Genomic DNA, 13,092 nt, shown 5'->3' with positions numbered 1-13,092 from the left:
CCAAGGACATACCAGGAAAAAGCCCTCCTCTTCTGCCCAGCCCATTTGCAAACTTGTTGGAGAGAGGAGAAGAAATAAATGTGCCCTGATTCAGATGTGGAATCTTTCCTTACTCTGCCAAATTGGGAGGTTGATACAAGGAGTACACGAAAAGCTCACCATCTCTGTCCCCAAAGCCACCATCTATCATGCTAGCCGTTCAAATGAGCACTAAAGCATTTGATATGAATGTCTTCTCTGGCAATTTACTGCCCTTCCACCTCACACATTCATTTGCTCATTCATTCATTCATTCATTTAGCAAGTTGTTATTTAAAATTCCTACATGCCAGGCTCTATTCTAAGCAGCAAGGATATAGTAGTGAGTAAGACACAAAAGTCCTTACTCTGTGGAACTTATAGTCTAGCGTTGTGCTATCCAGTATTATAGCTACTAGCCACATGTGGTTATTTAAATTTAAAGTAACTTAAAGTAAATAATATTGAAATTTCAATTTTCTCAGTTACCATATCCACATTCCAGGTGCTTGATAATTATATGTGGCTAAGACTGCTGTCTTGGGGAGCTCAGAAATACAAATTTTCCATCATTAAAAAAGTCTCTATTAAGTGTCACTCTTCTACAGGCCGAAGAGTAAAAAAAAAAGTAATAAACAAATACCTCGACAAATATGTTATGAGTCTGTTATGGTTGGATATGAGGTATCCCCTGAAAGTTCGTGTATGTGATAATGCAGTCCTGCTTAGAGGTGAAATAATTAGTCTATGAGAGTTACAATCTAATCAATGGATTGATTCATTTGATGGGTTTATAATTTGAATGGACTAATGGGTGGTAACTGTGGGCAGATTAGGCATGACTAGAGGAAGTAGGTCACTGAGGGTGTGCCCTTGGGGATTATATTATCCCTAGCTCCTTGCACTCAAATGATTTCTGCTCCTTGGTTGCTATGAGCTGAGCACTTGTTCTCCCCCATGATGTTCTGTGTCACCATGGGCTCAGTCCATGGAGTTGGCTGACCATGGACTGAAGCTCTGAAACCATGAACCAGAATAAAGTTTTCTTCCTCTTTGTTGTTCTTGTCAGGTAATTTGGTCACAGCAATGAAAAAACAGACAAACACAAAGTCAGATGATAATAAAAGTGATTGAGAAAAATATTAAGTAAAACAAGAAACACAGAGAATAAACCATAAGGGAGATGGAGGATAGAGTGGTGGGAGATCAAAACTGCTGACCATACTTGTTAAAATATTAAATTATTTCCTTACTAATTCTTAAATAAGCATGTCTTGAAGCCCCTCCACTGTTGCCCTCTCCACCAAATTGGCTGTCCAGGCCCCTCTCTTATAATACTCCACCCAATTCAGTTATTAGAAGATGAATTCCTGGCTCAGTAGGGGACAACCCAGACCCTGATCCTGCTCTGGACCCTTGATTATCATGACTGGACAGTCCTCACATGGTAATGTTTAAAAGGTTCTTTGCATATTATTCCTGTTGAGGAATCATTTTAGCATGTCCCAATGAGGGGAGTGGCTCTGGGGTTATCGGGAGAAAATTATTCCAGGCATAGTAAATAGCAAATGCAAAGACCCTTTAAATTTAAAGTAACTAAAAGTAAATAATATTGAAAGTTCAATTTTCTCAGTTGAGAGTAGTTCATACTAGATCAAGTGTGAGATCATACTTGGTTTAGTTCAGTAAAAGCAACAAGGCCACTAGCTGGAATACAGTGGCCGAGTCTTCAAGAAGTGGTAGAAAATTATGTCAGAGATGTAAAGGAAGTTGTGGATCACATAGGACCTATTAGGCTATTTATACTAGTTATGTTGCTTAAAACAAACAAACAAACAAACATAAAACTCAAATCCCAGCATCAAAAATTTATGGTTCCTCTTGGCTCTGATGGTCTTGACTGGTTTTGGCATTTACAGAGAGACATATTCAATCAGGGTCAGGTGTTGGCTTGGCTAAAGGCTAGCCAGCCTGGGATGGCCTCATTCTTATGTCTGACTGTGGACTGGCTGCCTGCTGGAGTACAGAGGCGACAACCACATGTCTCTCTTCACCCTGCAGGCTAGCCCAGGCTTGTTCATATGGATAGAGCAATTTTCCAAGAGAGGCCAAGCTCAAAAATGGTACACTGTCGTTCATGTTGCATTCTGCAGGCCAGAGCAAATCACAGGGCCATCCCAGATTCAAAGGGTTGGGAAACATTCACTTCTTGTTGGGAGGAGCTGAGAGACCAGTTAAGAAATGTCACAACAAATTAAGAAATAATGCTTCTGTGGGAAATGATACTAGTTCAGAATATAACATAAATGACGGTTGGCCACTTCTGGGCCTGGACCTTGGTAAGGAGTGGCAGATAATGGATTAGACTGAAGTTCAGACAACCATTAGATGTGAATTAGAGAGGTGTCAAGGATGGCTCTAGGTTGTTGATCTGAGCAGCTGGAAAAGTGAAGTTATCATCAACTGAAATGGAGAAAACTAGAGTCAAGCAGGTTTCTGAAGAAATAGTAAGAGTTTCTGTTGAACATATTAAGCTTGATATATCTATTAAACATCAAAGTAGCTATGCTGATTACACAATTAGACACACTACCCTGGGTTTAGGATGGAGAAATAAATGTAGGATTGTTGGCATATAGGTGGTGTTTAAGGGCATGAGAGTAAATGAAATCACCAAGGAAGAGAGGATGATTAGGAAAGAAAGGAAAACAAAGAACTGAGCCTAGGAACCCTCTAATATAAAGAGAAGGAAGCTTCAAGGAAGCTGAGAAGGAACAACCAATAAGGTTGAGGAAAACCCGGGAGGCAGGCATTCTAGAAGCCATGCATGGAAACTTATAATAGAGGAGGAAATGGATTATCTGGGTTGCCACCACAATTACCTTTCATCTGAGAAATTCTTAGAAGATGAAGGGCTTTGGAGCATTTTTCTGGAATGAAGATATCTTCTCTTAATCTTATGTATATTAGCAAAAAATCTCTGTGGCCTTAGTCTTTGTCTGAGGGCATCAGTAAACAGGTTGACCTGTTGCAGAAACCCTTGAACATCCTGTTGCTAGAATTCTCCAAGTGGCTATCTCTTGCTCCTAGGTTAGAAACAACAGTCCCAAAGGTATGAAGGGTCTCTGCTCTTCCACAAAGAGCCAAAGAAAGAGAAGCACCATTGCTTGGAATATTGTACACACACAAAAAAAAAAAAAAAAAAAAAAAAATTTGGACAAAAAAGTGAGAAAATGAATGAGTTAAGAAAGAGTAGCTCTGGCCAGAAGGTAAGAGAAAATGAAAGTAAACATGCAAATACTGAAGCCTGAGAAAGAAAAAAAAAATGTGGGTAACTTAAACCAAGACATTTCCTGTAAGATCTGCATTGTTCACAGCCCTGACTCTTACCTCCTCAGGTCCTCTTACATTGTCCCCCACCTTCAGAGACCCAGAGCCCTATTCCCCCTTATTCAAAAGTTCCTGGATTTTCTTGAGAGGTACACAGACTCTGGACATGGAGTCAAACAACCTAAATTCAAGGTCTAGTGCTACTGGGTATTAACATAATCAAATCTGAGTTTTATAGGATTGTTCATGAAAATTTTTCTATAATGAAATTTATGAAAACATCTTGTAAACTATAAAGTATTATGCAAATGTAAGAATGTGTATTTTTCAAAGATGAACTTGGGACATACTCACTGTCAATAGTATCAAAGGGGAAAAGTAAGTTAAAAATAGCTTCACACTGAAGGAAGCGTGGGAAGTGGAAGCACACTTTATGTAGGAAAGGTATCAAAGGAAAACTAGTTTCAAGATAGCAGCCAGAACTTGTGTTGGGATCCTCTCCCCCAACTCTTAAGTGACCTTGCTGCATCTGTGAGATTCTTGACATAAGTGGATTTTATGTCCCCTCAAGGAAATCACTAACTTTGAAATGGATGATGTGGAATAGAGGAGGCCACACAGTCTCAGGAGTGGAAACACTGAGTATTCTAAGGAATTCATTATGTTGGAAGATGCTAACAATATGGCTAATGGTTTGGATGCATGGAATTCAGGCGAAAGATTAATTAGCTTTCCAAGGGGATGGCAAGCTAGGGTAGTATTAAAGACACATCCATATGCAATGTGAGGTGGATTATTTGGTACAATAAATGTTTCAAGACCTCAAATGATAAAGCTGAAGTAATCTTGAAGAGATTTATTTAGAAAACACTTGCTCCCATTTTTTTACTTTCTCTCCTACCTTCTTAAATCTATTGCTATCTTTTAAAATTGAAATTAAACTTATTTTTATTCAAAACATGTTCTTTAGTACATATTAATTATAAAGACTGGGCATATTTGTACAAGTGTACATAAATAATTCTTTGATAAATCAAAACCCCATTGACTTCCCTTATCCTCCCTTCCCCCTCCTCTTGACCCTCTTTCTCTTCTCAAATAGTCTCCCTCCTACTTTCATGTTATTGTTTTGCCCCAGATTTCACATATGAGAGAAAACCTGTGATTCTTATCTTTCTGAATCTGGCTTATTTCGCTTAACATGATGATCTCCAGTGCAATCATTCTCCTGCAAATGACATGATTTCATCCTTCTTGATGACTGAACAATACTCCATTGTGAATATATGCCACATTTTATTTATCCATTCATCCACTGATGGGCACCTGGGTTGATTTCATAACTTGTCTATTGTGAATTGTGCTGTGGTAAACTTGGCTGTGCAGGTATTTCCACAGTATAATTTAATTCCTTTGGGTAAATACTGGGGAGTGGGATAGCTGAATCATACAGAAGTTCTAGTTTCTGTTTTTTGAGGAACCTCCATACTGATTTACATAGTGGCTACACTAATTTACGTACCCACCAACAGTGTATGAAGATTCCTTTTACCCTGCATCCTCACCAGCATTTATTTATTTGTTGTTTTTGTATTCTTGATGATAGCCATTCTGACTGGGGTGAGATTGAATTTCATTGTAGTTTTGATTTGCATTTCCCTGATGGTAAAGAATGTCAATTTTTTTTTCATATAATTAATGGCCATTTGTACTTGTTTTGAGAAATATCTTTTCAGTTTATTTGCCCATTCACCAATTGGGTCATTTTATTTTTGCTTTCTGTTTGTTTATTTACAACCAGCAGCATCTATTTTGGGCAATTCCAGGTTCTTTCCTAGTAAGATACAGCTTGTTGCTTTATTCAGATATTTGTATAATCCAGCAACTGGGGTAGAAGAGGGCAAGGCAGACCAACAACAGGCACATGCTGGGGCAGCGGGTGGTAACTGTCTTTTTCTCTTGGAAAAGAGAAGTGGTGCTGAGAATGGTCTTTAATCTGGAGTTTCTGTGTACCTTTTCATCCCATAGGCACAGTCTATATACCACTCACCCAGAACCCCTCGGAGTACAGTCGTGTTGGGAGGAGGAGCATTAAGGAGGCTCAGCTGAGTAGAAGCAGATGGTGTGCAGGAAGGCCCAGCAGCTCTTTCCCTGGAACTCCTGCAGTAGCTTGTCCATCTCATTCTCCATGTCCTTTGTGTGCTGGATACACTGACAGAGCTCACAGACGAGGAAGGCTCCCAGGATGGCCTCTTTCTGGGTGTCCTGGATGTCCACATTACCACTGTGCACTGTCCAGCAGGTCTCCTGCTTCCTGGAGTTCAGATCTTCCACCACCTGGTCATAGACTCTCTCTTCACAAGCGAGGATTAGGTCAAACAGGTACTTGCGATTCTGGAACCTTCCTGGCTGAGCCTTGATTCTCTTATTTCTGTCCAACATATGCAAAATGCTATTCTGCATATAGAGTTCTTTGTCTTTCCTGAGAAGATCATTGTGCATCTGGTCATATGTGGTTCTGAAATCACGGATATTGGACTTGTCAAGTGCTGGTCCTGGGAGCTTCACATGGGTTTCTGTTCAGAAATGCTGAATCCCTGCTTGCTGAGGACGTCATGCTCCTCCTTTCTCTGGTTCTGGTTACTGGAGCTATGAGAACCTCACGGAGGAGGCTCGCTCTGTCTGCCGCACTCCCTCCAGGGCTCCTACCCAGCCAGTGGCTTCCTCACGAGCAAGATGGCCTCTGTTTATGTTTTTGATGTTAAGCTTTTTGAGTACTTTACATATTCTGGATATTAATCCCCTGTCAAAAGAGGAGCTGGCAAAGATATTCTCTTAGAATATGCTGTTTCTTCATTCTGTTGTTTCCTTTGCTATGCAGAAGCTTTTATATTTGATGCAATCCCATTTATCAATTTTTAAAATATTTTTACTTGTGGGTGGACAATATTTATGTATGTATATATGTATGTATGCATGTATATGGTGCTGAGGGTCAAACCGAGTGCCTCACACGAGCCGGGCAAGTGCTGTACTATTGAGCCACAACCCCATCCCCACCCCTGGGCCATTTGTCAATTCTTGCTAATATTTCCTGAGCTTTTAGAGTTCTATTCAAGAAGCTGTTGCCTGTGCTTATATCTTGAAGTGTTTCCCCTGTTTTCTACTAGTAATTTTAAAGATCCAGGTATTTCATTGAGATCTTTGATTCATTTTGAGTGCATTTTTGTCCAGGGTGAGAGATAAGGATCTAGTTTCAATATTCTACATGTGGATCCCTAGTTTTTTCAGCACCATTTGTTAAAGAGACTGTCTTTTCTCCTTGTCAAGAATCACATGGCTATAGGTTTTTCTCCGTGTCCTCTATTTTATTCTGTTGGCCTACATGGATGCTTTTGTGCCAGTACTATGCTGGTTTTGTTACAGGGCTCTGTAGTATATTTGGAAATTGGATATTGTGATATATCCAACATTGCTCTTTTTATTCCAAATTGCTTTGGCTATTCTGGGTCTTTTGTGTTTCTATTTGAATCGTTAGGATTTTTTTCTAGTTCTGTAAAAAATGTCATTGGTATTTTGATGGGGAGTACATAGAATCTGTGGTTTGCTTTCGGTAATGTGCCCATTTTAACTATATTAATCCTCCCTGTTCATGAACATGAGAAGTGTTTTTATCTTTTAGTATCTTCTTCAATTTCTTTCTAAAGTATTCTGTAATTTTCATTGTAGAGGTCTTTCACCACCTTGGTTAGGTTTCTTCCCAGGTATTTTAAAGCTATTGTGAATTGAATTATTTACTTGATTTCCTTCTCAGTGGTTTTATTATTGGCATAGAGAAAAGTCATCAATTTTAGTATGCCAGTTTTGTTTCTATAAGCTTCTTTTTTAACGGACACAAAAACATAAAAAATTGCACATATTAATGGAGTAACAACCTGATGTTTTGATACATATATGCATTGTATGATGCTAACAGAACTAAATAAGATACAATTACCACAACTGGGTAAAATTTAAAGAAAATTAAAACATTATGTCAAAAAGAGCTGGGCTTGGTGGCTCACACCTGTAATCCCAACAGCTAGGAGGCAGGAGGATCACAAATGAGGATCATGAGTTCAAAGCCAGCCTCAGCAACTTAGCAAGGCCCTAAGCAAATTAGTGAGACCCTCTCTCTAAACAATATTTTAAAAGCCTGGGGATATGGCTCAGTGGTTATGCACCCCAGTACCTCCCCCCAAAAAAGACATTTACCCTCCCATGTTTACTGCAGCATCACTCACAATATCCAATAAATGCAACAACTTAAGTGCCCATCAAAAGATGGATAAAGAAATTACAGTATATACATGCAATGGAATATTATTTAGCTATCAAAAAGAATGAAATCCTGTCATTGAGACAACATAAAGGAAATTGGAGACTGTTATGTAAATGAAAAAGCCAGGCACAAAAAGACAATTGCCATATGATGTTACTCATCTGTGGAATCTAAAAATGTTGATGTCATAGAAGCTAAGAGTAGCATGGTGCTTACCAGAGGCTAGAGAGATTAGGAGGGGAAGGGGCATAAGGAAAGGTTGCTAGAAATGTTTATCCTGATTTAAATAATCATGTTCTTTTATTTTTCTTTCTTTCCCTCTCCCCAGCCCTCCCCTGCCCATCCCTGAAGATGGTCTAACAGTTTTGATAATTGAATCTAAACAATTGTCTCACCAATACCCTCACTGGCTCCCTCCCTCATCTGCCCCAATAGCAGTGATGTTGCTGGGAAAGGGTCTCCACTTATAAGGCAGACTGCCCTGACTCGTGCATGACCCTTTCCCCACCCCATTTCCTGCCACGCCATTCACCCTGTCAGACAAAAAGGAAAAATGCTGGCACCGAGAGGATGGCCCAGAACAATGTACACAGTTTCCAACACAAACTCTGCAGCTCAGGGCTCCCACCCTGCAGAGCATCCAACAACTTCGGCTGAGCCATCCAAGCCCAAGGAAAAATAACCGACTGTGAAAGAACAAAGGTGGCCCTAGCCCAGGCCTGTAGCCGCCAGTCAGGAGAGGCAGGCGACAGCACCTTGGGGCAGGCATGGTCCTTGGAGGGCTGCCAAGCCGGCTGTCCTGAGCCTGACAAGGCAAGGGAGGGGCCCAACAGGCCTCAGTCAATGAGAAACAGATCTTCCCTAAAAATAATGATGAATGAAAAGGCACAGTGACAAAGCCTTGCCTCGGAGCTGGTTTGGCGCATAATCAGACCTAATGATATGTTCAGAAGGAAAAATTCATGGTCTGGATCTAGAGTCCTTTGAGCCAACAAGTCATCTGCAAACAAGTCCAAGGAACTTCTGTTGGTTTTACCAGCAGGCATTCTAAGACAGAGCTCTGGAACCTGACAGCTGTCATCCTTCAACAGGCTTGGTTCTTGTCAGTACAGCAATGACCATGAGGTAGGCTGCTTGGGAGCAGAGGGATGCATTAGATGAACCCACAAAGTCATATGGTTCCAGGTCAAACAGGCAATTAATGGAACCTGTGATCCAGAAAGAAACTATTGGTAAGAGAATGGAAGCAAAGATCATAAGAAGCAGGTCAGAGGAGGAGGGTCTTTCTCAGTTCTCAGGTATCCATCGAACTCTCCTTGAAAGACAAGCATAGTGGGGTAAGGTACATAAATAACAGGAACCATCTTACCCTCAGGGTGCTTTTTTTTTTTTATATACATTTGAAAGTGGCTTTAGAAGCAGGCATGGTGGCATATGCCTGTAATCCCAGCAACTGGTGAGACTGAGGCAGGAGGGTCCCAAAGTTTGTAGCCAGCCTCAGCAACTTAGTGAGGCCCTAAACAACTAAGTGAAACCCTGTCTCAATATAAAATATAAAAAAGTCTGGGGATGTGGCTTAGTGGCCAAGCACCTCTGGGTTCAATCCCCAGCACCAAAACTAATAATAATAATAATAATAATAATAATAATAATAATAATAATAATAAAATAGGCTTTAAAAATTAATTTCTGAGATTACAGGCACATGCCTATAATCCCAGTGACTCAGGAGGCTGAGGCAGGAGGATCACAAGTTCAAAGCTAACCTTAGCAACTTAGTGAGACCCTAAACAACTTAATGAGACCTTGTCTCAAACTAAAAATAAAATAAAAATTTAGAAAAGAGGCTGAGGATGTAGCTCTGTGTTAGAGAGCCCAGGGTTCAATCTCCAGGACTACAGAACAAAGTAAATAATAAGTGTAAAAGGGTAAGAGATTATTACGTTTTTATCAAAAATGCCTGGAGATCCTCAAATTATTGTACCAACTCTGATCAATTGGTAGAGCTGCCTAAAAGTCTGTATTGAGAAAATTCACGAAGGTTTGCTGGCTTTACATGCAGCAAAAATGAGGACCTCACTCTGTGGACGTTGCTTGTCATGATGGAAAGGAATGCTGTGTATTCAAAGACCTGAGTGGTTTTCTAACTTGTCCTATTTTACACATAAGAAAGCAGAGTGCCAAGATGGAGAGGTAGTAAAGTTGAACAGAACTAGCAATTTATTGTCACAAGTGAGCTTTTGCTTATCATTCCCTGGGAAAGCAGAACAGACATAAGAGCAAGCTCCAGAAGGAGACCCGCACACAATCATAGGGACTAAGAGACAAGGAAGGGAGGGGCTGGGAAGCCTTCCTGAGGGCAAGAAACTGCAACCTAGAAACACGTATTGGATTTTCAGGAAGCAAAACCCCTCTAAACCCTCCTTCTTTTCCGTTGACCAAGGTGAGGTTGCTAGAAACAAGGCAAAACTTTCCCAGAGATCTCCCCTAGGTTAAACTCTGAAGGAGTTTTATTGGTTTCTTGAGAAGGGAGGTGTCACAGGCCACAACCTATGATGATTAGGTGAGAGAGCACACTCTGAAAAACAACACACTGTAGTTAGTTGTAGGTCGGCCTCTCTCTGGGAGATTTAAGATTCTATGGCTGTATCCCCCAGCACCTAGCAAAACTATAAATAGCAGGCATTCAGTGAAGGTGTGTGGATTAGATAAATGGTTGAATAAAAGATTCATTTCTTTTTAGGAAATCCAGAAATTAGGAGTCAATCTTCCAGTGAGCAGAAAAAACCAAATGTACTTATAATACTCGACTTATTTAAGTATGATTGACTTGGAGCTGCTCATTCAGCCATTGCAGCCAGTGAGATAATAATGATAATAATGGCCAACATTTACTGAGGAATTACTGGGTGCTTTATGAAAACAAGTAATTCAGGACAGATTGATTATTTTAACAGTTCTAGAGCCTCAGTAATTTTAACCATAATCTATAGCAAGTTGGACAGGGGGAGGGTCTTGAAGAGTGTTAATGCTCTGCATTCAGGGACCCAGGCTCCTTCCACATAGAGGCTCTGCCTTTCCAGGGCCTGGAGTTCTCTCCTGACTCCTATGTGTCCACCCAACAGACGTGAAAAGAGCGTGTAGTGGATCACAAGGGAGATTTTAGGGATAATTCTTAGACTATGCAAAATATATCAGTTCCACCTACATTCCATTGACCAGAACTCAATCACAGAGTCTTACCTAGATTCCAGGAGGTTGAGAAATGTTGTTATGCTCCTCCCCCCAACAAAGAAGAGAACAAATTTGTGACATATCTAGCAAGTTTCCGCCACAGTGTATTATCTCATTTAATTCTCAGAACAACCTGATAAAGCAGATACTATTATCCCATCTCATAGATGAGAAAACTGAGTTCAAAGATTAAAGCAATGTCAAACACTTAGTAGATGACGGAATTGGGTGTTCTAGACTAACTAAGCTATGCCTTTTCAAAATTGAAGTTCAATATGTTGCCCCATTCCTGTTAATTTCACCACAGAGATCCCCATCAGAAAAGCCTAATTTTGCCTTTCCTTGATCTAAACTGCTTATAATACTAAGCCATTTGGCATCCTAGTATAGATTATCTTATCTATTCCTCATTGCACTCCCACGTGGTAGGTATTATTAGCTCCACTTTACCAAAGAGGAAAATGAGATTAGATATGTTAGACAATTTGGCCACAATCAACAGCTAATGGGAGGCACATTTAAATACAGTTGAACATTATACTGCAAATTGCTCTCTGGCCTGGAACTTTGGAAGACCTTTTCCTAAATTTTTAAAAAATGACACCCCCCCACACACACACACCCCTAAAAAAATGCAACAAACGATTTTCCCATGGAACATCCTAGAGTGCTTGGTATCAGAAGGTCATTGTCCTCAATATTGTGGTCACCAAGTTCAGACTGATTCCTTACATTTCAGGGGTGATCAAGAACATTTAGCAGCCTCTGACCTTATTAACTATGATTAGATTGTCTTATTAATGTTTGAAGAAGTTCTTCCCAGCTGAAACAATCCAGAAGATGAAGAATCAGAGAATAATAAGACATGCAAAACTAGAGAAAACCTCCAGACTCAACTAAGGGTGGTCTCTGCAGGCCAAGAGCATTCTTTATGGTTGGATCACTGGGTGGGGACATGGAAGCAGCAGCTAAAGCAGGCTTTGTATGCTGGGCTGTTTCTTTCCTCGCTCATGCTTCTCCCCAGTGTGACCTGGCCCTGTTTCCCCCTGAGACATTAGCTCAGGGAGCTTGTTACTTTATCCAACCCTCACCAGGCCCTCAGGTGCCATCAGAGGGCAGGCACTGGTCCCTGAGGAGAGAAAACAGAAAGGGAATCTAACTAAAACTGCTGCATTGTAAAGAAAGATCATAACAGCAATGTGATCTGAGGACTTGGGAAAATTGGGTAAATAAAAGGCAAAAATAGTAAATTGCAAATTTGGGGGCTTTTGACTTTATATCTTCAGTTATGCAAACTGCACAGGTCATGGAAGCACATTCTAGAGTTAGAGCCCATGGGACGTCAGCTCCTTGCCTTCCCTACTATCCAAGACTGGGTTTCTTTCTCTTGACCATAGACTCAGATCCTCCTTTCTGAGGAATTCTTCACCCACATCATACAACCTCATGAAATAGGGCCAACCTTCACGAAATCAACTGCCAATCACTGTGATGGTCGATGACAGTGTAAACAGTCTTTTCCGTTGGAACATTTAAGATGATCTACTCTCATACCCAGTGCATTAGTTCTTTATCCATTGCTATAACAAAATACTGGGGCTAAATACTTTATAAGAACAGAAGAGATTCAAGTCCAAACAGCATTGCACCAGCCCTGATGAGGGCCCTTCTGTTTCACATCATAGTGGATGTGTCATGAAGAGGTCACATACTGAGGCGGGGGAGTCAGTCTTCCTCTTTTATAATGACCCTCTCATGAGAATTAGCTGGAATCCCACAAGAACTACAGTAATCCTGTTGGGGGATTAACGGCCTCCACTAGGCTCTGCCTGTAAAAGTTTCCACCATCACTCACATTGCCACCCTGGGGACCAAGCTTCCAACACATGAGCCTTTAGGGAACACATTCAGACCATATCCAAACCATAACATCCAGTGAAGTCCCTGAGGCCAGATGGGACACAGTACCAGTTAGTGAAGACCTGGTCTCTAGCCTTCAAGCTTGAGAGTCTAATAGAACACACTTGTATGCAATGCCGTCTCTGTGAAGTTGTTACAGATCTGCTCTAATCTTTATAAAAAATTAAAATCCTACTAAGATGTCTAGGTCAAGCCCCCTACCCCATAGTGCTCCTCACTAGGGCCCTGAGAAGCTGATGCTGTCTTTCTCTGTACCTAAGGTGAACTAC

General features: G+C 40.7%; 1 protein-coding gene and 1 pseudogene across 3 annotated transcripts in view; both read right to left on the bottom strand.

Moving 5' to 3' along the window:
* Positions 1-13,092, bottom strand: part of LOC144377167 (uncharacterized) — a 309,888-nt gene that overhangs the window by 185,778 nt on the left and 111,018 nt on the right. The gene's annotated exons all lie outside the window — the stretch shown is intronic.
* On the bottom strand, positions 5,440-13,029 carry LOC101964707 (RNA polymerase II subunit A C-terminal domain phosphatase SSU72 pseudogene; annotated as a pseudogene).

The sequence above is a fragment of the Ictidomys tridecemlineatus genome, chromosome 4 (assembly GCF_052094955.1).
Source record: "Ictidomys tridecemlineatus isolate mIctTri1 chromosome 4, mIctTri1.hap1, whole genome shotgun sequence".
Classification (NCBI taxonomy): domain Eukaryota; kingdom Metazoa; phylum Chordata; class Mammalia; order Rodentia; family Sciuridae; genus Ictidomys; species Ictidomys tridecemlineatus.
The sequence above is the reverse complement of the archived record's forward strand: the minus strand, read 5'-3'. Positions and strand labels throughout refer to the sequence as shown.